This window comes from Notamacropus eugenii, chromosome 1, assembly GCF_028372415.1.
Source record: "Notamacropus eugenii isolate mMacEug1 chromosome 1, mMacEug1.pri_v2, whole genome shotgun sequence".
Classification (NCBI taxonomy): Eukaryota; Metazoa; Chordata; class Mammalia; order Diprotodontia; family Macropodidae; genus Notamacropus; species Notamacropus eugenii.
In genome coordinates this window covers 692751564-692774232 of record NC_092872.1, presented here as the reverse complement: position 1 = coordinate 692774232, position 22669 = coordinate 692751564, and the positions used below count along the sequence as shown (strand labels likewise).

General features: G+C 36.7%; 1 long non-coding RNA gene across 1 annotated transcript in view; it reads left to right on the top strand.

The window, feature by feature from the left end:
- The window catches only part of LOC140521187 (uncharacterized), a 195434-nt gene that overhangs the window by 92706 nt on the left and 80059 nt on the right, over positions 1-22669 (top strand). Inside the window, exons 2-3 of the long non-coding RNA XR_011972826.1 lie at positions 3091-3186; positions 7611-7672. This is a non-coding gene — a long non-coding RNA (uncharacterized lncRNA). The remainder of the gene's footprint in view (positions 1-3090; positions 3187-7610; positions 7673-22669) is intronic.

Genomic DNA, 22669 nt, shown 5'->3' with positions numbered 1-22669 from the left:
GAGGGGGAAGTTACTGGGAGAAAAATATTTATTGGGATGGAGTACAGCCCAATCACGGAACAATATTGAGTTTATTTCTCTACGGGGTATAAGAAAAGGCTAAATGAAAATCTTTCAGTGAAGCTGTAGAAAGGCTTTCTGCCCTGCTGAGATGTTAGACTTGATGACCTTTTAGGTCTCTTCTAGTTCCAAGATGTTATTATTCTCAGTTTCTGTGATTAAAATGGAGAAAAAGAAAATTTGGGTGAAAATATCAAGTCCTAACATCTATTCTGGAATCTTATGCTGGAACCTGGACAGAGTTCAACTTTGACATATGAAGTAGATAGATTGATGCTTGAGGATCTGGTCCCAGTGTGAAAGTTCTTTCTGAAAAGAAGGGCTGAGATCACACATACACTGTCTGCTGTTATCTATGCCACCCCCTGTTCTCATCTAATGTAGCTTTGTCGTTATGTTAAACCTTAATCATTTTCTTCCCCACAGAAATGAAAATTATTAGCATCTGTTGTTTCTGCATAATTATTTTGTTTCTTAAAAGGCATATTTCTATTATTAACAGAGTCCTTTGCAAAGGCAGAAGGGTATATGAAAAAAGGTGCTGGGCTGGCATTTCAGAGACCTGGGTTCCATTGCTGGTTCTACCATTTAGAAGCTGGGTGTCTTTGGGCAAATCTCTTTACATCTCTGGGCCTTATTGATTATGTTTTAGCAAACTGGAAATAACCCATTACAGATGGAGAGTAATTTTTGGATACGTTATCACTAAGTAGTCATAACATAAACTTGTTAGAGTTAAGATAAAAATTAGTACAACCTCAGAAAAAAAGTCTAGAGTGAGAAAAAGGATATGGCTACAATAACAAAATTCCATCTTGAGATAAGTGAGTTATTAATGATGAAAAACAGAATACAGAGGGAAGAAAGAAAAAATAATAAACTACAGCAATTTCATAAAGAGATTTGACTGATATAAATAAATTGCCATAATAAGAAGAACTAAAGAGTCTCTCAATATTCCTTAGTAAGGCAACATGACTTACTTGCAAAACAGAGAAACATGGCAGCCAAGGGCAACATTGGTTTAAAATATAAATCTTTTCGTATGAATGATAATGGAAAATTAGGAGCAATATCACTTCACAAAATGGAGAGAAGTGAAAAACAAAGCAATCTCATAAAAGCTTGGCAAGAGATCCAACTAAGCAGTGACTCCCAGGGTGTTTAAGCATGAAAATGGAAAGAGGGCAACACATAAATGAAAAATAAAAATGATCAGCAAAGATTTTTATAATAAAATCTTCTCTCATCATCAAAGACACTTGGATTCAAAGTCTTGTTTGTTTATTTTTAGAAATGACAATTAGGATATGAAAAGAAAGGAAAAGCATTTGATTTTGACTAAATCTGAATAGATATTGGTTCTAGTTGAAGTGATTATGAGATCAAGGAAGCAATGAATTTTAAAAGGTATCTAAAGGAGAGGTAGATTCCATAAATCTAGATATTCCAAGACCTTCCTTATTAATACGAAGAAAGGCAATTGAAAGAATATCAATCTCTATCAGTCTTCAAACCTTATTTCCCATCTCCATGAACTTTTATGAGAATCATCTACCTTGCATTGAAGTCATGTTTGATGAGGGTATTAGTGAGAACAGGAAGACTTTTGCAAGTGCTATTACACATTGACTACATCTTTCCCATCACAGACTTTGCTGAAAGAGATAGAAAATATAAGACATCATTGGTTGTTATTTAAAACAAACAAGCATTTGTTTGGATCAAGCAAAATGCCATCTTGAAAGACTCTCTTCTAATAAAACATTCCCCAACTATGCATCACAATTATTCAAGATTCATTGAAAATTGTGCCAGTAGAGAAACCTTTGTTCAATCACTCTCTAATTACAAATATCAGAGTAAGTCCAGAACATAAGGCAATTTACCAAAGCTTGTTTTTTTTTTTGCCACTGTGTTGGGGCAAGATACAGTTGAAGAGGGATTCCCTACGGATGTTCAGGTTTTCTAGATTCTTTGTTCTGCAGATGACATCGTGCTAATTATATCAATCCCCTTCCCCCAACTGAATAGATTCCTGGAAAAGATCTGTAACCACTTTAAACACTTTGAAATAGCCATCCATACATGAAGAATATCCATTGTATGAATTATGACATGCAACTAGATAGAAAATCTATAGAGCTTGGTCATCATTTTGTCTATCTATCTATCTGCCTATCTGTCTATCTGTCTATCTATCTATCTATCTATCTATCTATCTATCTATCTATCTATCTATCTGTCTATCTGTGTATCTATCTATCTACCTACATCTCTCTCTCCCCTCCACCCTTCTCTTTTTCTCACACACACACACACACACACACACACACACACACACACACACACACACAAATAGTATAAGTAGACAATGGGACAGTGGACTGAGTTGCTTGTTTGAAATTTAATGATTCCATCTTCTTCCAGAAGCAAAAAACAAAAAAACACCAAACAACAGTACATTTTAAATATCATCGTTTTTAATTGTACTGTTATATGGTTATGAGTTGAAGAACATTACTGTATCCGAATAAGTAAAAATGAATATCACCCAGTCCCCAAATAGAGAGGAACATGGTGAGGTGGAATGGGCTACATCATGTAACCAATAAAAAAAAAAATTTTGAGGAAGAACAAATGTTATCAGAGAAATGTATGCTCAAGAGACATGGGCTGGTTGAGTGACAAGAGTGAGGGATGATAACTGGTTGACAGCCTGCAAGCCCTATTGATATTCTTGCAGAATCAGGAGAAAGTACCTGTGGTGAATTTGTGGGATGACATGGATGAGTTATGATCTGCATCTTTGGAGACATATCAATATTTGTGAGCTCACAAATCTATTCAGGTATGTAATAGCTAGTGCTTTAAGTTGATCCTCATGACAAACCTGGAGGTAGATGCTATTATTATCCCCATTTCACAGATGAGGAAACTGAGGCAGATATAGGCTAAGTAATGATATTTTTATAGGGCTTTCAGGTTTTCAAAGAATTTTATAAATATTATTTCATTTGATCCTTACAGAAATTCGTGGAGTTGGTGATATTATTATTTCCATTTTGGAGATGAAGAAACTGAAATATAAGGAAGTTAAGTGACTTTCCCAGGATCATATAACTAGTAAGTATCTGAGACAAGATTTGAACTCAGGTCTTCTTGACTCCAAGTCCTTTACTTTATCTACTAAGTCACTATTCTACTTCAGAATATTTGCATATTCTGAATGTGAACCACAAAGTACCACAACTGTCAAAGAATTGAAATTTCAGGTCACCTAAGGGTAAAAGGAGAGGTGCATGGTGGTAATGGGTATATTTCTAAAAATAACCACAGTTCATGAGGTGTCATCAGAGATTTGTGACCAGAAAAAAAATATGGGTTGATGTTTTATCAAGAGCAAGGGATAGACTGCATACTTCACTGGTATCCATGCAATGTCATGAGATCTAGAATAAAGCCCTCAGCACATTGGGTTGACCCTGTGTTGCTGATTTTTGGGAAGAGAGCTGCAAAGAATGAGCAAGCTTGGATGGATTGGAAACTGCATCATTTGAAGAAGGACCCACATGAATGAGCTCACATACAGCCATCAAAATATCCAATGCCGCTTAGTATTTGTTGTAGTAGAGAAGACAGTCTAGAAAGTATTCTATAACACTTTGACAGTTGCAAAACTCTTTCCTCACAGTGCTGTGAGAAAGGCTTTCGGAAAAAATTTCATATGCTTGTCCATAGCTTGCTCTTCTTTTGAGAACTACTTTTTCGTGTCTTTGAATCATTTACAAATTAGGGAATGGCTTTTGTTCTTTTGTATTTGAATCAGTTACCTATATGTCATGGATATCAGGCCTTTAACAGAAAAATTTGCTGCTAAATTTTTTTCCCTGTTAATGATTTCCTATTTAACTTTTAATTTCATTGATTTTGTTTGTGCATATACTTTTCAATTTTATATAATCAAACTGTCCGCTTAGTCTCCTATTATCTTCTTTATTTCTAGTTTAGTTAAGAATTTTTCCCTATCTAGAGATGTTGTTTCCTTATTTAATATCAGTGGCTCCCCATTGTCTCTAAGTTCAAATGTAAATCCTTCCTTTGGCTTTTAAAGCCCTTTATAATCTAATCCTCTTCTACCTTTCCAATCCTCTTATGCTTTACTCCACTCCACATTCTCTGAGATCCTGGCTTTTCTTCACACAAAATACTCCATGTTCCAACTCCTAAATGTTTTCACTGTTTGTTCTTCATGCCTGGAACCCTCATATCCACCTCCTAGTTTCCCTGTCTTTTTTCAAATTGTAGATCGTCTCACCTTCTTCAAGAAGCCTTTCCCAGTCATCTTTAATCTTAGTGCTTTTTCTTGGAGACAACTCCTCTCTCTATAGCTTGTTGTACATAATTATTTACATGTCTCCTCCATTAGACTGTGAGCTCCTTGAGAGTAGGGACTAGCTTTTGATTAAAAAAAAATATTTCCATCATTTAGCATAGTGCCTTGAATGCTATAGACACAATAAATGCTGATTGACTGACTAACTGAATAATGTCTTTCTTACTTCTCTAAAATTCTCTACAACAGTGACTGCTTTGTAGAAAACTTTGAAATATGATTCTCCTAAGGTCCCTTCTTTTTGTTATTTGAGATTACTCTGATCTTCTGTTATGCTTGATGATTTGTTATTTTTCTAGCTTCATGAACTAAAATCTTTTCTGTTGGAAAAGTAAAATAATCAAATAAGTAAATTAATTTAAGTAGTATTGCCCTTTAAAAAATTATATTGGCATGACCAAACTATGGACAATTGATACCAATACAATTAAGTCTGTTTATATTTCTACAAAGACTTTATTGTGGTTGTATTCATATAATTAATATGTGTCTTGGTAAGTTAATTCCCCAACATTTTATACAATCTTTATTTATTTTGAATAGAATTTCTTTTTTTAAAATCTCTTCTGCTGAAGTTTATTGGTAATATACAGAAAAACTGATGATTTATGTCCTGCTACTTTGCTGGTTATTGTTTCAGTTAGTTTTTAACTGAATCTTTGAAGTTCTCTAAATAGATAATCTTATTATCTGCAAAAAAAAGCAATCATTCTTTTACTCATTTGCTTAAGTTCATTCTCTCAATTTATTTTTCTAGTCTTATTTTTATAACTAGTATCTCTAAAACACTTATTTATTCAGTCATTTTGAGTCATGCCTGACTCTTCATGACCTCACTGGATTTTTCTTGACAAAGATACTAGAGTGCTTTGACATTTTCTTGTCCAGTTTACTTTACAGATAAGGAAACTGTGACAAACAGGGGTAAATGACTTATCCATGGTCACACAGCTAGTAAGTGGGTAAGGCTGGATTTGAACTCAGGAAGGTGGGTCTTCTTGACTCCAGGCCCTGCACTCTATCCACTGTGTCACCTAGCTGATATAGTTAAGACAATATCAAATAACAGTAATGTTAAAGGACCGCCTTGCCTTACCCATGATCTTTTTGGAAAGGCTTCTAGTGCTTCTTTGTTAAAAATAATCATGATTCTTAGTTTAAGGAAAGGACCATTTATTTTTATGCTTTTAAATATTTTTAAATGGGTATTGCGTTTTGTCAAAAACTTGTTCTTTATTTATTAATATGATGTTGAGATCATAAAATTAATAAGTCTACTACATTATAGGCATAATAGCCAAATTGATGAAATCATTAGTTAGGGAATTCCAAATGAAGAAGCTTCAAAAAATGCAGGTCAAGAACTTAAGAATATTAGATAGGTGCCTAAGACATTGAGTGATAAAGTGATTTTTTTCCTGGTCACAAATATAGTACAAGTCAGAAATCAATTTGAACACAGGTCTTTCTGACTTAAAGATTAACTATCTATCCATTATACCAAACTTCCTCTTTTAAAAAAAATATTTCTTGATATTCTTAACCCTATATTCCTAACCCAGTTGTCCTAGTATAAATCCAACCAAGACATAGGATATAATCTTTTAAGTATACTGCTATGAACTCTTCATTAATATTTTATCCAGGGTTTTAATGTTTATATTTATCAGGGACAATAGTTTTCTCTTTTTGCTTTGTTTTGCCCTGATTTAGGTATCAAGGCCGCAGAGGTAACATGGGAAGGACTTGACAGCTTACGTACTATTTAATTAATTGTTTTTTGAATGTTTTATATAGATAATTTACAAATCCTCTTGTCCTTGTGTTTTTATCTTTCAAAATTCAGTTATGGGTTATTTAATTTCTTTGCATGAGATTGGAGTATTTAAACTATGTTTATTATTCTGGTGAGCTACATATTTTATATTTTTTATAAATATTCAATCATTTCATTTAAGTTAGTAGTTCTGTTGGCAGGCAATTGAATAAAATGATTTCTGAAAATTTCCTTGATTTTATCTTCATTGTTGTGGTCTCCTTTTTCATTTTTAATATTGGCAATTTGATATTCCTTTAAAAAATTATTGAAAAGATTATATTTTTATTAGTTTTTGAAGACACTACCTCCCATTTTTTCATTTTATACTTGTTAATCTGCTCTTTGATTTTCAGAATTTTCATGATAATTACATTTAATTTAATTTTTTTTGTCTTTCTGGATATTTTAGTTGCACATTTAATTCATTCTTTTTTCTCTTTGGTTAATGAAAGTATTCAGAGTGATAATTTTTACCCTGCACCTACTTTGGATAAATCCCCAAATTTTGGTATGCTGTACCATTGTTTCTATTTTGCTTGATTAAATTATCCATTGTTTACATTATTCATTGTTTAACTTATCAGTTCTTTGGGATTAAATTATTTAGTTTCCCTTTAAGTTTTAATACTTTCCTTAAAGAAATTTTTATAACTGTAATTTTTGTTACATTGTGCTCTGCAATGGATGTGCTTAATATGTTCATGAGATTTTTGTGCCTCACCATATGCTCAATTTTTGTGAAAATGCCTTGAACTACTAAAGTATGTATATTCCTGTCTATTCCACTTCAGCAATAATCAGATACCCATCATTTCTATTTTTCCTAACTATGTGCTTAACATCTTTCTTATCTTTTTGTTAGAGTTCTTTAGGTTTTGTTAGATTTGTTTAGAATTGAGACTCTCAATCATTTTACTTTTGCTGACTATTTTTCTCTGTAATTTGATTAACTTTCCCTTTATGTGCAAATACCTTAAGTACTGATATTATATTATCATATATAATGCCTTTCAGCATGATATAACTTTCCCTTTTATCCCTTTGGACTATATCTTTTTTTTCTCTGTTGCATTGTCTATGATCATGATTGTTCTGCTTGCTTTTTTGTTTACCTGAAGCATAATAAAGTCTATTTCATTTTCATTTAAACTCTATGTAAATCTTTTTTAAGTGTGTTTCTTATAAACAACATATTAGGTTCTTCTTTTGCATCCATTTTGTTACCCTCTTCCATTTTATGGTTGATTTCATTTCATTCAAATTCAGGAATGGTGATTGCTAATTGTATATTTCTTTTAATTGTATCCTAAACATTTTCCTCTTATTTTCCTCTAGCCTTTCTCCTTAGGGGGAAAAAGATTGTGGCAAAAAAAGGAAGTGTGATCATCACTAATGATGTAAGTGATGTCTTTCCTCTCCACTGTTCTTCTCATCACTGTGGCTTGATCTCAAATCACTAATCCTTACCTTTCCAATCTTTCCCTTTATTCTAATATTTACAATAATTAAAGTGGAAATTTGTCTTCATTGTGAGTATTCTTTTCCTGACTCTACTTCCCCTTCTCTTAAATCTTCTCCTCACTCTGCTGATGTTTCTCGTTGAGATTAATCAGTTTCTACACAAAATCTCTCTCTCTCTCTGTCTCTCTCTCTCTCTGTGTCTCTGTCTGTCTGTCTGTCTGTCTCTCTCTCTCTCTGTCTCTCTCTCATCTTTCTTTGCCTGATTCATGTAACAGTGAGGTTCAAGTGATACATGCTTCCCCTACCCTTTCCTCTATGTTTGTGTACTTTCCCCCTGAAGATACTCCAGTCATAAACAATAGTAGTTTTCTTCTCTTTTATTCTGTTTTTAGTGTATTTCTTTTCCCCTTCTTTCTCTTAAGATTGCTAAAATAAAACAACAAATGCCTAGTTCCTGGATTTGTCTTTCCCTCTGTGATGATTGAAGACATTAGAATTCTGAAGTGGGGAAGGAAGCAATCAATCATTTAAGTGCCTACTATATGCTGGGAAGTGTTCTAAGCTATAAATACTTCATCATTGTTTAATACCTTCCAAATTTTAAAATGTATTTATCTTTTTAGGATTCTTTTAGAGATCAGGCAAAGAAAGATGAGAGAGAGAGAGAGAGAGAGAGAGAGAGAGAGAGAGAGAGAGAGAGAGAGAGAGAGAGAGAGAGAGCCCTTATAAGGAAAGTAATAACAAGGATGATAGGGTCAGATTCTGAGCTAGAAGGGACTTCAGAGGTCTTTTAGTCTAACCTTACCATTTTATACATGAGAAAAGCTGAGGTTAAGTGATTTTCTTGCTCATGGTCTCACTCATAGTAAGGAATAGAGCTGAGATTCAAACCCAGATCTCCTGACACCAAAGTTAACCTTTTCCCACTATATGGTATTTTATTCCCATTTTAAAGATGAGGAAGGTGAAGCTTGGAGAGATTAAATGACTTGTCCAGGGGTAGCTAGCTGGTAAATATCAGAGCCGGTATTTAAAAGTAGACTTCCTAGCTCCTGGACCAGCACATTTCCAGTGTATCACATGGCATCTCTTCAGTTCATTGGCCTCCTTTGGTGATACTTTCATTGAAAATGTCAGCCACTAGTTTTAATCTTCACTCAGGCATAAGGTCCTGAAAGGACCATAATCCTAAGAATAGGTTGCCTGATGTGCTCCTGGGAAGGAAGTCAGTGTAGTTCTAAAAATAACTTCTACACTCCTTCCTCCAAATATTAAGCTAGCCTAAGGGAAAAATACCTGGCATGTGATGTTTTGTTCTACAGTTTGTGCTAAGTCACCTAAAGAACATCTGCAAAATATAGACCCTTTGGTCTCTGCCATCCAAACTATAAGTCACTCAGGGAAATCAAAGGAGATCAACAACAGCCTCCAGAGAGCTGCCTGGAAATCTATTGGAATTGCTTTTCCAAATTGGAAACAGGTAGAGAGAGCACAGTCATAAATCTATCACCAGGCAAGCACTTCCAATTTTAATAGACGGAGAGTGTATTAAATAGAGTTGGAATCTCAGGAACTTCTGAGGACATGTAGTACAAGACCCTTTCTGATGGATGCTGAACCTATCACATCCCTGAAGAATGGTTGGCCATTTGACTTGTGTAACCTCCAATTATGTGGGGTTCAATATGTAGCTAAGGAGCCCATCTTATTGCGGGGCATTTGAATTGTCCAGGGAGGCAAAAAACTCCAAACATTTTTATTTTAAAACATCAATAACAAAGATAAAACTGACTATGAAACTGATCCTACTACATCTCCACCCTGGGGTTATAGTATAATTGTTGCTGAATTTGCTGACTTCCAGTCTATAGGGAGTCCCTCTGATGTATCAGAAGGAGCATATACATACCCATGGATCAGAGGGTCTGGTTCTAGTCCTGGCTTATTACTTCCCCTTTCTCTGCTTTATCCTTTTTCGCATGAAATGGTTGGGCTAGTTCATTCATAAATTCACTTTATTATTGTATACCTCCTTCATTCATTTGATGGGTAAGTGGTGCAATACAGACACATAATGAGGCATACATTAGATGAGCCAATGTTTTGGTTTATTTTACTTAATAATACTTTTTTGTTACATGAATTGTTTCTTTGGAGATGGGGAAGAGTGTTATTGGGAAGTAATGCTGATATTAAAAAGGCCTCAATAAATCATTTAGCTTTAAAAACTATTCCCACTTATTCTTTTACGTTCTAACATTCTATATTCATGTCTAAGATGACTAAAAATCTATGTTCTATTGGCCTATCTACATCTGATATTCTAACACCATGATCTTCTGACAGTTACAAACACTAAATACCATAAGAGTTCAGGAACAGAGAGAATATACTTTCACCCTACCCCTATTTTTGGAAACCCTGAATGGTTTCCAACTTTGACTAGGTTTTAAAGGAAAATTCCTCTGGGAAAAGATGGTAGCCTTTCTGATTTGGGTCAGAAGAAATTGGCACAGTGGAAATGCTCTCTGATCTATTAAAGGTGTCATCTCTTCTTGGTAGTAGACAGGAAGATATTTGTATTCATCTGTTTCCCTCTTAGAAACTTCCTTTGGGTATTATCTTTCCCCTTCTGGAAGCCACATTGCTAAGACAAGCCCAGGGAAGTTTCAATATCTTTGTTTCCCCAAGGAAGTCCTGGCTGTAACGGGGAAAAAAACACATGTAGCAGATGACAAAGAAAAGCGTTTTCCACTTGAGCTTTCAATTGACAACCTGTGGAAAAGGGAATTTAAAATTTTATTTTTTTATCCTGGGTAAATGGGTTTACTGTATAGGGCGCTAGTGACCTCAACAGATGGATAATTTTGTTTTTGTCCTAGCAGAGATGGTTTGCAATGGGGAGGGAATCATTCAACTGTTTGGGTTGGGAGTCTTCTAGATAGGTTGTTCCACTGTGTGCCTTTCCACTCTTGTTGGATGATACTTTTATACCAGCTGGTAATGATGGGAGAGAGCATTGAACTTGGGAGATAGTAGTAGATGGGAGATGGCAACTCAAGTTGAGAATAATCCCTTTCAGGCTTTGGAAGCTTGGCATTCAAAAGACTCAGTGGAAGCTTTTCAGAATTCAAGAGGCAGTCAATGTGGTGTGGTGACAAGAGAACAGGTTTTGGAGCCTAACTGGGATTTGAAGTTTTTCTCTATTATTTACCAACAGTGTGATGTTACATAACTCTCTTCTCTGGCTCTGAGCTAATAAGGGGGTTAACTCCAAGTCATTCACCTTATTCACTATGCCCATACTGCTCTACAGAGATCATAAAATCCTGATGTCTCAAAGATGAGAGGAACCATAGATCTAGCCCAACCAATGACTGAACAGGAACCTATCTTCCTATATCTTCAAAATGGTCATAAAACCTCTACTTAAAAATTACTAGTTATGGGGAATCAACTACCTGCCAAGGCAGCCCATTTTATTTTAGGATACTTCTCATTATTAGGAATTTCTTCCTTATATGAAGTCAAATAAAGCAGAGAAGAAGAGGGAAAGATTCAAGACATTAGGAGTTTGAGGCATTTGTTCCAATGATAGAAATGGCTCTTTCCCTATTTTTCTCCATTCTTCATCCATCTACAGTATCAGAAAGACTGAATTTGACCTTCTTTCTAATAAGGGCTCTGAAGATGCCGATGGAGATTTTGATGAGGTCCCAAAGAAGAGAATTCTCGGGAGGTGGTGGGGAGCATGATTTCTGACTTCCAATGTATGAAAGACTGTCATGGGGGAAGACACCAGATTGTGGAGTGTCTTGCGTCTTAGGCAAAGGAATTTGATTATTTCTAGGTAGATAACAGGGAGCAATTGAAGGATTCTGAGCAGAAGAATGACATGACCTAGGCTCTCGGGATACAAATAAGAAGAATGAAACAATCCTTACTCTCAACGAGCTTCCATTCTGAGAAGACAACATGAAAACATAACGTAAATATAAACTTAGTAACTCCAAATATATCCATAGTAGGTAAATACATGACAGTTCTTAAAAGTTTCCTGGGGTGCTAGCAAGTGGAGGGAATTGAGTAAGACTTAATGTTGAAAAGGGTGCTTGAGTTTCATCCTAAGGGAAGAGAAGGTTGCTGTGAGGTAGAGGTAAAGAAGGAATGAATTCTAGTTATGTGGGGTGGAAAATACAAAGGCAGGGAGACAGGAGAGGGAGTATTACATGCAAGGAACAGACTGAAGGTCAGTTTGGCTAGATTGCAGGAGTGTAGGAGAGGGAGTAAGGTCCAAGTAGGCTGGAAAGTTGGGTTGAGGCTAAATTATTGAAGGCTTTAAAAGCTAAAAAGAGGAATTTGTATTTTATTCTAGATGCAATTGGAAGTTACTGCTTTAGCTGAGTAGGGGAGTCAGATGGTCAGATCTGCACTGAAGGAAAATCATTTTTTCAGCAGGGTACATGTTGAACTGGGGTGGGCAGAGACTTAAGAAAGGGAGAACTATTGAGAAGCTGCTACAGTAATGTATGGGAGAGGTGATGACCTGAACAAAGGTGATTAGAAGGTCTAGTAAAGATGAAGGTGGATGTGGAGAGGTTGAAGATTCAAGAGGAGTGGGTGGGGGATAATTAAGGATGAAATCTGCTGGAGAAGAAGGGAGGGCCTTGAATCAGATGTGCTTGTTGAGAGGCTGGCTTTGCTAAGGACATGGACCATTTCTTGTCAGAGAGTGGGAGAAAGGAGGGGATAGTGAGAGGTAATGTCAAAGGGTTTTGAGATGAAGGAAATGGGAGAAAGAGCTCACACTGAATATTTTCAGGATTTCTCCCCCAGTAAAATAAGAGTCAAAGTTCTCAAACATCTTTATTTTACAGATGAGGAAACTAGAGTTTCTAGAGAGGTTAAGACTAAAGGCACCTAGAAAGGTTAAGACCAGAGACTCCTAGAAAGATTAAGACTAGAGATACCTAGAGAGGTGAAGTGACTTGCCCAAGGTCACAGAGGCAGGATTTGAACCATGGTTCTCTAACTCCAGAGCCACTGATCTTTCCATTGTACAACTCACCAAGGAAACCCTAAAGACATGGTATTGAGTGCATCAGGATAGAGATCAAATTGGATGACTACTGGAGGTTGCTTCCAGCTCTAAGAGTTTGACATTCTATGACTGATTCTGGGAATAGTTTTCCCCCTTTAGGCTGAATTTCCCAAAACCCTCTGAGAAATCCAGTACATCTCTTAGTTTTCCTTTCATTTAAGCAAAAATGATTTCTCCATCCTGCATGTTCTGCCCCCTCCCTTTTCTTCCTTTCTCCAGACATAAGGATCTCCATCTGCAATGGCAGACTTGAGATTTTAGTGTTCTATAAACCCAAACTCCCACAGATCCCCCCACTGTATGTAGCTCACTCATTCATCCCTAGACACATCCACAGCTTTCATCATTCGGCTCTTGTTTCCACAATTACAAACCCAGAGGCTGATTTCAAATATCACGCTTACAGCAAGAAGTGTTTCTTGGGTAACTCCTTCTGCACCAAGGTGAAGGACCGAGAAGGTTCTGAATCTAGTTCATGGAAAGTGTTTTACAACTCACTTTATTTTTCTTTTCATTAATCCCACTTCCATGGTCTCTTTCAATAAATCAGAGTAACCTGAAGCTCTAGTCTACTCAGCTTTCAAGATACAACTTAAGTCTCATATTCCCCAGAATATATTCCTGGATCACCCAGCATAGTGACTTTTTTATTCTTTGAAGACATAAGTCCTAACAGTTCATCTTTCTCATTTGACTCCTATCATTCAATGCCTTTATGTTGTTAGTTATCACCAGAATTGGAATCAGGGATCTTGAGTTTCAGTTCTGGTTCTAAGACTTTTTCTTATATATTGCTTGCTTGAATTGCTGTCTCCAGTACTTAGCACAGTGTTTGACTTGGAAGTGTGTTCAGTAAGTGCTGTCTGTCTATCTATCTATCATTTATCTATTCATCTCTCTCTCTCTCTATGTCATCTATCTGTCTGTCTGTCACCTGTCTATCTGTCATGTCTGTCTCTATTATTTGACCTTGGGCAAGTTATTTCTCTACTATGAGCCACCTTCTTCCTTCCCAAAGCTATTGAGGTCAGATGAGGGAATATGAAAGAGTTGAGGGACCATTTAGTGCTATAGTATATAAATGAGACCTAGTTGAGTTATTTTCTTGTCTTTATGTCTTTCTCCATTCTAGATTATGAAGAATCTGGATCATGAATTGTGTCGAAGGCCACCTCTCGTCCCCCTCAATGTCTCACATATGATGTTATTGTTCAGTTTTTCAGTCATGGCCAAATTTGTGATCTTGTGGACCATGCTATCCATGGAGTTTTCTTGGCAAAAATACTGGAGTGACTTGCCATTTCCTACTCCAGTAGATTAAGGCAAGCAGAGGTTGAATGACTTGCCCAGCGTCACACAGTTACTAAGTGTGTGAGGCTGGATTTGAACTCAGCCTCCCAGACTCCAGGCCCATCTCTCTATCCACTGAGTGACTTTACTGCCTCCTTGTCTGATACATAGTAAGGCCTTAGGATCTTAGACCTTGAAGGGACTTCAGATAGCACTCAACCCAATAACAGTATATTACAGATGGTGAAATTGACGTCTTTAGAGAGGAAGTGATTTGTCTCACAGAAAGTAAGTAGAAAAGTCAGGATTAGAACTGAGACCTAAGCTAAAACTTCGGTCAAATGAGAGAATATATGTAAGTACTTTTAGAATAGTGTCTGGCACATAGTAGGAACTTAATAAATGTTGATTAATATTTATACACTTGACAGTATCATTTAAATGTTACTCCCACTCTCAATCCTATTTCCTTTCCATTACAATTCGTGGCTTGTAATAGAACTCATCTCTATAGAATACTTTTTTTTATTTATTTACAAAGTGCTTTCCTCACAAAGACCTGGGAGGCACAAGTCTTACCATCTTCAGTTTCCAGGTGAGGAAACTGAGACTTGTAAATATCAAGGGAGAAGTGAGGAAAAGTCAGGGTCAGGACCCCTTCATGCTACTGACAAGCTAATTTTTCTAGAGCTCCAAGGCCGGTTAGCCTGACCTCCTCATTTTATAGAAGAGGAAACTAAGGGACTTCCCCAAGGCCAAATAGCTAGTAAGGATCTGAGGCAGGATTTCACTACAGGATTTTGTAGTTTGTCATTCTATTTCCCATTCCCAAAAGTTATTGTACAAGTTGGATCCACTTTAGGCACCTGATTCGGACCATGCTGTATCACTGTAGTGGAAAAGGCCTTCTATTTAGTGTCAGGAGACCTGGGTTCAAATCTCAGATCTATTATGCAATACCTGGGTGACTGGTGAAGTCATTCCCCTTTATGGGGTCTTAGTTTCTCCTTTGTAAATGAAGGAGTTGGACACAGTTATCTTCATAGATCCTTCGTGCTCTGAAATCTTTGTCTGCTTTAAGAGCCCATGTTCTTTGTAGGACATCACAGAGTGGGCAGTGGTTCCCTACTGACTGAAATAGGAAGAGGAAGGAGAATGCGAGGAAGAGAAATAGGAGGAAAAGAAATAGGAGAAAGAGGAAGAGGGAAAAAGAGAAAATAAGTATTTATTAAATGCCTACTATGTGTCAGACACTGTGCAAAGCCCTGCACAAATATTATTTAGATAGATAGGTAGAGAGGTGGAACATTTAGTGAGCCATGTGTGTCTCCAGACACATTCTACTATTATTGCGTAGTGGATATTTCCTGTGCTTTCCTCCTATTAATCTGTTCTTTGTACATAGTTTCCTTGTCCTTTTCCTTACTGTTGAACTTCTATCTATCCTTTAAAACCTAGCTCAAATGCTACCTCTTCCATCAAATACTTTTTAAATTACATTTTATTTTTTTAATCAATAAATATCCTCCTTTCTCCCTCACCTCTACCCATCCTCAATTGAGAAAAAAAGGGAAAAACGCCGCAGCACACTATGAACATGCATAGTCAAGGAAAACAAATTCCCAGATTGACGATCTCCAGAAAAACAGCTGTCTCATTCCACACTCAGAATCTATCACTAATCTGTCATAAGGGAAGTAACAGTTTTGTTATCAGCCCTCTGAAATTGTGGTTGGTCATTGCATTGATAAATATACCTAAGTCTTTCAAAATTGTTTGTTATAACAATATTTTTGATACTATATAAAATATTTTCCTAGTTCTGCTCCCTCACTCTGCATTAATTCACAAAAATCTTCCCAGGTTTCTCTGTACCATCCCATTTCTTTTAGTGCAATAGTTTCCCATCACATTTATATATCAAAATATACTGTTTTCCAATTGACTGGTACTCTCTCATTTTCCAAATCTTTGTCACCACAAAAAAGCTCCTATAAATATTTTTGTGCATCCTTAGAGTTTGTTTTCCTTAGGACTAATCTTTCCCTTAATCTACCTTCCCTCTCCTTTCTCTCATTTTTTTCCTGTTTCTTTGTTGAGTCAGTCAGTTGAGAAACACTTATTAAGTACTTTATTTTTGCTGCTTATTATAACACTTAACATTTATGAAAGCTATTGTACAATGTAGATCTATTTTAAGAATCTGATGTTGACTTTGTGGTACCACAGTAGTGGAAAAGGTCTTCTCTTTAGTGTCAGAAGCCTTGGGTTCAAATTTTGCCTCTGCTAACACAACAGCTAAATGACTCTGGGCACATTATCTCCCCTTGTGAGGTTTCAGTTTCCTCCTTTGTAAAATAAAGCATTCAATTAAATTGACCTCCAAGGGTCCTTCCAGCTCTAATATCTTCATTGTGATATAACATTCTATGCTCTTAGGTTCCTTCTGGTCTTTTACAATCTGTGTTCTAAAGTTCTTTCCACTGTGATAGTTCGTATTCAAAGTCCCTTTCCAGCATCCTAGAAGCTATGCTTTCTTTTAGCTCCAATCTCCTCCTCTCATCAATCGGTTAAAGTATTTATTAAGTTCCAGGTACTATGGTAGGTGCTGAGAATACAGATATAACATACGAAACAATCCCTGGTTGTACAGAACTTACATCCTGCAAGTTGAGAATGGCGATGGCAGTTATGACTTGTGTGTGTGTGTGTGTGTGTGTGTGTGAGACTATAATGCTGGGCTTGATGCTAGCCTCATTAACATGTGGAATTGTCCATCCTGTTATTGAATAGGACATCTGATGAATGACACATGGATTTTTGAGGATTAAAAATATCTGGGAGACCTTTGAGCTGACTGAGAGGTATCTTCTGAGGGTGACATTTCACAAACAGCTGTGCCCTGACCTCGATAACCTTAACCACCTGAACTGTGCCAAAAGAATAGGAAATCTAGATGCCTTCATATTAATAGACACTAGAAATCAACATGTGGTATTTGTGTCTCTTTAAATAAAAAGCCTTGTCATCCTGGGCACTTCTTGGACACAAAGGGGAAAAATGATCCCTATTTTCACGTCAGTCAGAAATATTGTGAAGTTTGCTTTGTGGGACTCTAGAGAGAAGAATTAGGAAAAATGGAGTGGGAGTTAGAGGGAGGCATATTTTGACTTAGAATTAGGAAAAACTGACCGATGTTTAGATCTGGGGAACAACAATGCAATGGACTTCGAAATGTGGTAGTGAGTTTCCTGTCACTGGAAATATTCAAATGGAGGATAGAGAACAGATTACCTACCTGAGATATTTTTTCCTTATTTTAAAATATATTTTTATTTAGTTAATTATTTCCCAATCATATGTAAAAATTTTTAACATTCATTTTAAAGAAAATTTTGAGTTCCAAATTCTTTCCACCTCTCCTCCACCCATTGAGAATGCAAGTGATATGATATTGATTATACATGTGAAGTCATATAAAATATATTTCCATGTTAGCCATGTTGTGAATGACCACTCCCTCAAAATAAAACAAAAAGTAAAAAAAATATGCTTCATTCTGCACTGAACTCATCAGTTACCTCTCTGGAAGTGGACGGTATTTTTCATCATGCATCCCTTGGATCATTGTCCTAAACAGAGCAGCTAAGTCTTTCACAGGTGATCACCATTACAACATTGTTGTTATTGTGTGCAATGGTCTCCTGGTTTTGGTCACTTCATTTTGCATCAGTTCATAAATATTTTTCCAGGTTTTGTGAAATCATTCTGTTTGTCATTTCTTATGGCACAATAGTATTGCATCATAACCATATACTACATCTTGTTCAGCCCTTCCTTAATTGACGGGCATCTCTTCAGTTTCCAATTTCTTGCTACCACAAGAAGCTCTGCTACAAATATTTTTGTGCAACTAGGTCCTCTACCCTTTTGTTTGATTTCTTTGGGATATAGACCTAGTAGTAGTATTGCTAGGTCAAAGGTTATGCACAGTTTCATAGCGCTTTGAGTATAGTCAAAATTGTTCTCTAGAATGGTTGGACCAGTTTTCAACTCCACCAACAGTATATTAGTGTGCCAGTTTTTCTACATCCCTTCCAGCATTTGTCATTTTCCTTTTGTCACATGAACCAATCTGATAAATATAAGGTCGTATTCATCTGTGTCTTCTTCGAGTAAGAGTGGGACAAGTTGTACCCTGAAAATTTTTCCTTTGATTGGTGAGTTCCTGACCAGGACCACCTGTTCATGGAGTGCTCAGGCATTCATGCTCAGATCTCTCCAGTCTCTTCTCCTGACTCTTCAGACTTCTTTATTGCCACATGTACCTTGCCTCTCAACTTCCCCTTCCGGTTTTCTTTTATGAGTGTCTTCCTTCATTAGAATGTGAGCTTTTTGAGAGATTGACTGTCTTTTTGTTTGTATTTGTTTTCCCTGTGTTCAACACAGTGTCTGGCAAAAAGTGCTTAATAAATCTATTCTATTCTATTATTCTACTCTCTCTCCCTCCTTCTTTCTCTCCCTCCCTCCCTCTCTCCATCCATCTACCCATCCACTCATCCACCCACACACCCATCCATCCACTCATCCATCTATATATCCATCTATCTATACATCCATCCATCTATCCATCCATCCATCTATCCATCTATCTATCCATCTATCCATCCATCTATCTATCCACCTATCTCTATCTATCTGTCTATCTGTCTATCTGTCTATCTATCTATCTATCTATCTATCTATCTATCTATCTATCTATCTATCTATCTATCTATCTATACATCTATTTATCCATCCATTGGTCCTTTGTGATTCTATCTCTCTCTCAGATTTTCAGAGTCTATTAGTCTGAAGTATCCTTCTTTGCAACATCTGGATACCATCCTTAATGGTGAAGATGTGGTGCCTCCAGGCATTCGTTCTGTATTCTCTCATTTTAAGGGCCCTGTGGCTCACCGTCCCACCTTCACCCTTAATAACAAAACCTGTTCTTTCTTTCCTTCACATTGGAGCATTAGTAAGTAAGAGAAACCTAGCAAAAAATTACTTAAATATGAGGTCGTGTCCCCATCTTCTAGAATTTTCTCTTTCCTCTACCTCCACTAATCTTTGGCGGTTGAAATTCTCCTCCATCCTTCAAGGCCTGGCTTAAATCCCACCTGCTTTATGAAGTCTTCCTTTGTATTGCCCAATAAGTTGTAGAATTGTAATAAGAATCAACGTCTTCTGGGCTAATAGCACAATTTTAGACATCATATAGGCACTAAGTTAAGTTTCTGAAGGGCAAGAAAATTCTTTGCCATTAAAATCACAATTTCTGCTGCCAAATATGTTATAAATATTTGACTTAACTATGAATGCTACCTGTTTTCACTAGTGATATTTTTTTCATTCAGTCATTCTCAGTAGTGTCCTGTCCCATTCTTTGTGATCCAATTTGGGGTTTTTTTGGCAAAGATACTGGAGTGGTTTGTCATTTCCTTCTCCAACTCATTTTACAGATGAGGAAACTGAGGCAAAGAGGGTGAAGTGACTTGTCCAGGAACACACAGCTAGCAAGTGTCTGAGGCTGACACCAGGACCAGGAGCCTCTCCATTTAGACCATTTTGCTGCTCACTGGTTTTGAGGGAGTCATAATATTGCACAATATATGTAGTACTGGACTTGGAGTCAGCAAGATTTGAGCTCAAATACTGACTCAAACACTTATCAACTGTGACTTTGTCCAAGTCACTGTAAAATGAGGATATTACTAACACTTAATGACAGGTTTGTGGTGAGGATCGCAAACTTGAAAGCTCTGTATAAACCCTAGCATTTGTCATTGTCTCTGCTGTTTCTTCTCTGTGCTGTACTGTCTACTCATTCAACTTGTTTTCATTGTCCTTACTTTTTTGACAAAATATTCAGATGTGTTTCCATCCTCTTCCATTACCCCCAGATTCCCAGTTGTGTTAAATTATAATAAGCACACCAATTCGCATCTTTAACAGAAGAAGGCATCTGTAAGGCATCTTGTTTTATTCCCAATAGCCGACATAAAGAGTATTCTGCTTCACAAGGAGGCATGCTTGGAATTTATTTAGAATTCCAGTCAATCAAGCAATTTACCAACAAGCTTTTATGAATTACCTACTGTGTGCTGGGTTCCATGCCAACTGTTACACATACCAATACAATAAATGAAAGAATTTCTACTCCGCAAAGAGTTTGCATTCTAATTCCAGGTGGAGACGGTGACAGAATCATACAATATCATGGTTGGAAGGAACCTTAGGGATCATCTAATACAACCTTTTCATTGAGGAAACTCAGGTCCATAGGCAGGAAATACTCAAGAAAAAAACTAATTTACTGGCAAAACTAGACACCAGATTTCCTGACTCATAGTTCAGTGTTCTTTCTAATACATGCCAAAGAAAGTCAGTAGTTAAAGAGACCTTAGAAATCATCTAGCATACTTCCCTAATATAACAAACGAGGAAACTCAGATCTAGAGAGGTGATTTCAAAAGTCCTTCTAGCTCAATTATTCAATATTTTAGAGGGATTGAAGTTTGTGTTACCTCGTGCAATATACTTCTACTTTTTCCTTCCAGTTCTGAACATCTTTTGTTCTATGTCCAAACATTTCTATGCTAAGGTTCCCTCTAACTCAAAGTCCCCTCAACATCTAACTGTCTATATTCCATGTATGGTCCCTTCTAGCTCTGAAATTTTGTGATTTTAAGATTCTATGAATAATCTGACTTAAACATGCCAAGTCTATCTGTGTGTTTGGAGACAGTGGGGGAATATGTGATTTCCATTCCTTTCATCCATCACTTCTTAGAGAGAGAACCTCTGTGGTGGCAGAAAGCCTTTAGGAGTTGGGTTAGACGCTACTGGAAGATGATGTCAGCAAATCATAAATAACCACTTTGGCTTCTGAAAAAAAAGGTGCCAGTCCTTTTGCTTAAACAGATGAATTGAGACATGACTGTCTCCATCAAAGCCCCACATTTTCACACCTCTGAGGAGCAGGCAGTAGACAAGGCTGGTCCCCCACAGAACTGTGAAGTTGACAAAGCCTCTGGCTCTTCCTCTGTCAAACCCTGTTCTCAGGAGGGTCTGAGAAACTAATTTACACCAAAGTCCAAGCAACTGATAGTGGCTCAAAGTGTTGCCCAGCTCAGGGGGACTTGCATTTTAACCAGGGACGTAACTTTGAGATAAAAGACTGAAGTGAGAAAATCTAAACAACGAAGGGGACCAATTAGCAAATGTTTGACTGGAGGGAGGGGTTCCCACCCTCTCTGAACCTCAGTTTCCTCATTTATTAAATGTGGATGATAGTACTTGTCCTACCCGCTTCTCAGGGCTATTGTGACAAGAGGGCTTTGTAAATGGCAAAGTACTATAGAAATGGAGTTACGGTAGTTGCTATTTTTATTATTATTTACTTTACAAATAATTTTTTTTATTTGGACAAAGAAAAAGTTTCACCATGGGCTGCTTATCAATATTGAAAAAAGATAGGCTCTCTTAAGGGTTATGTAATAGGTAACATTTTCCATGTTCTAATTTTCTTGAAAAAATCTCTCTTTATATCTAGGGTCATGTACCCATTCTGACCTGAATCTTGGCAAATGTGTGTGAGATATTGTTTTATTCCATAAATTAAAACTAAAATTAAAAAACAAAAGGTTGCCTACTCTAATTCTCTCATTAGACAGGGGAGAAATGGAGGTCCAATGAGGTTAAAATCATAACATAGTTGGGATGAAAAACATCATCTCCAGAATCCAGAATGCTTTCCATTGCCCTGTGCTATGTTGTTGTTTAGTTGTTTCAGTACAACTCTTCATCATTCCATTTAGAGATTTCTTGGTAAAGATACTGGAGTGGTTTGTCATTTCTTTCTCTGGTTCATTTTACAGATAAGGAAACTGAGGCAAACAAAGTTAAGTGACTTGCTCATGGTCACACAGCTAGCAAATGTCTGAGGCCAAATTTGAACTCAAGTCTTCCTGACTGCAGGCCTAGAATTCTCCCCACTGGGCCATCTAATGCTACTTAACATGTTTTCCAGATGAAGAAGCAGAGGCCTCAAGAGGGAAAATGAGTTACCCATGTGACAGATATAGAATTTTAATATAGGCCTTGAGACCCCAAATCCAGTGCCTTTTTTTAACCTCCTTATACTACTGTTGCTGTTGCTGCTGTGTGCATATGTTTGTGTATGTGTGTGTTTGTGTGTGTGTGTGTGTATGTGTGTGTGTGTGTTTATGGTAGAATGACATGGCACATTGTTTACCCTAGAGTAATAATCATGGCAGCTTGCATTTACGTAAGGTCTACAAAAAATACTTTGCAAATATTAACTCATTTTATCCCCCCAGCAACCTTAAGAGTTAGATGCTTTTATTTCCATTTTATAATTGAAGAAACTGAGGCGGTGTTTAAGTAACTTACCCAAAGTCACGTAGCTAGTAAATGTTTGAGAACACATTGGAACTCAGGTCTTGACTCGAGGTCCATTGATCTATCCTCTGTGATA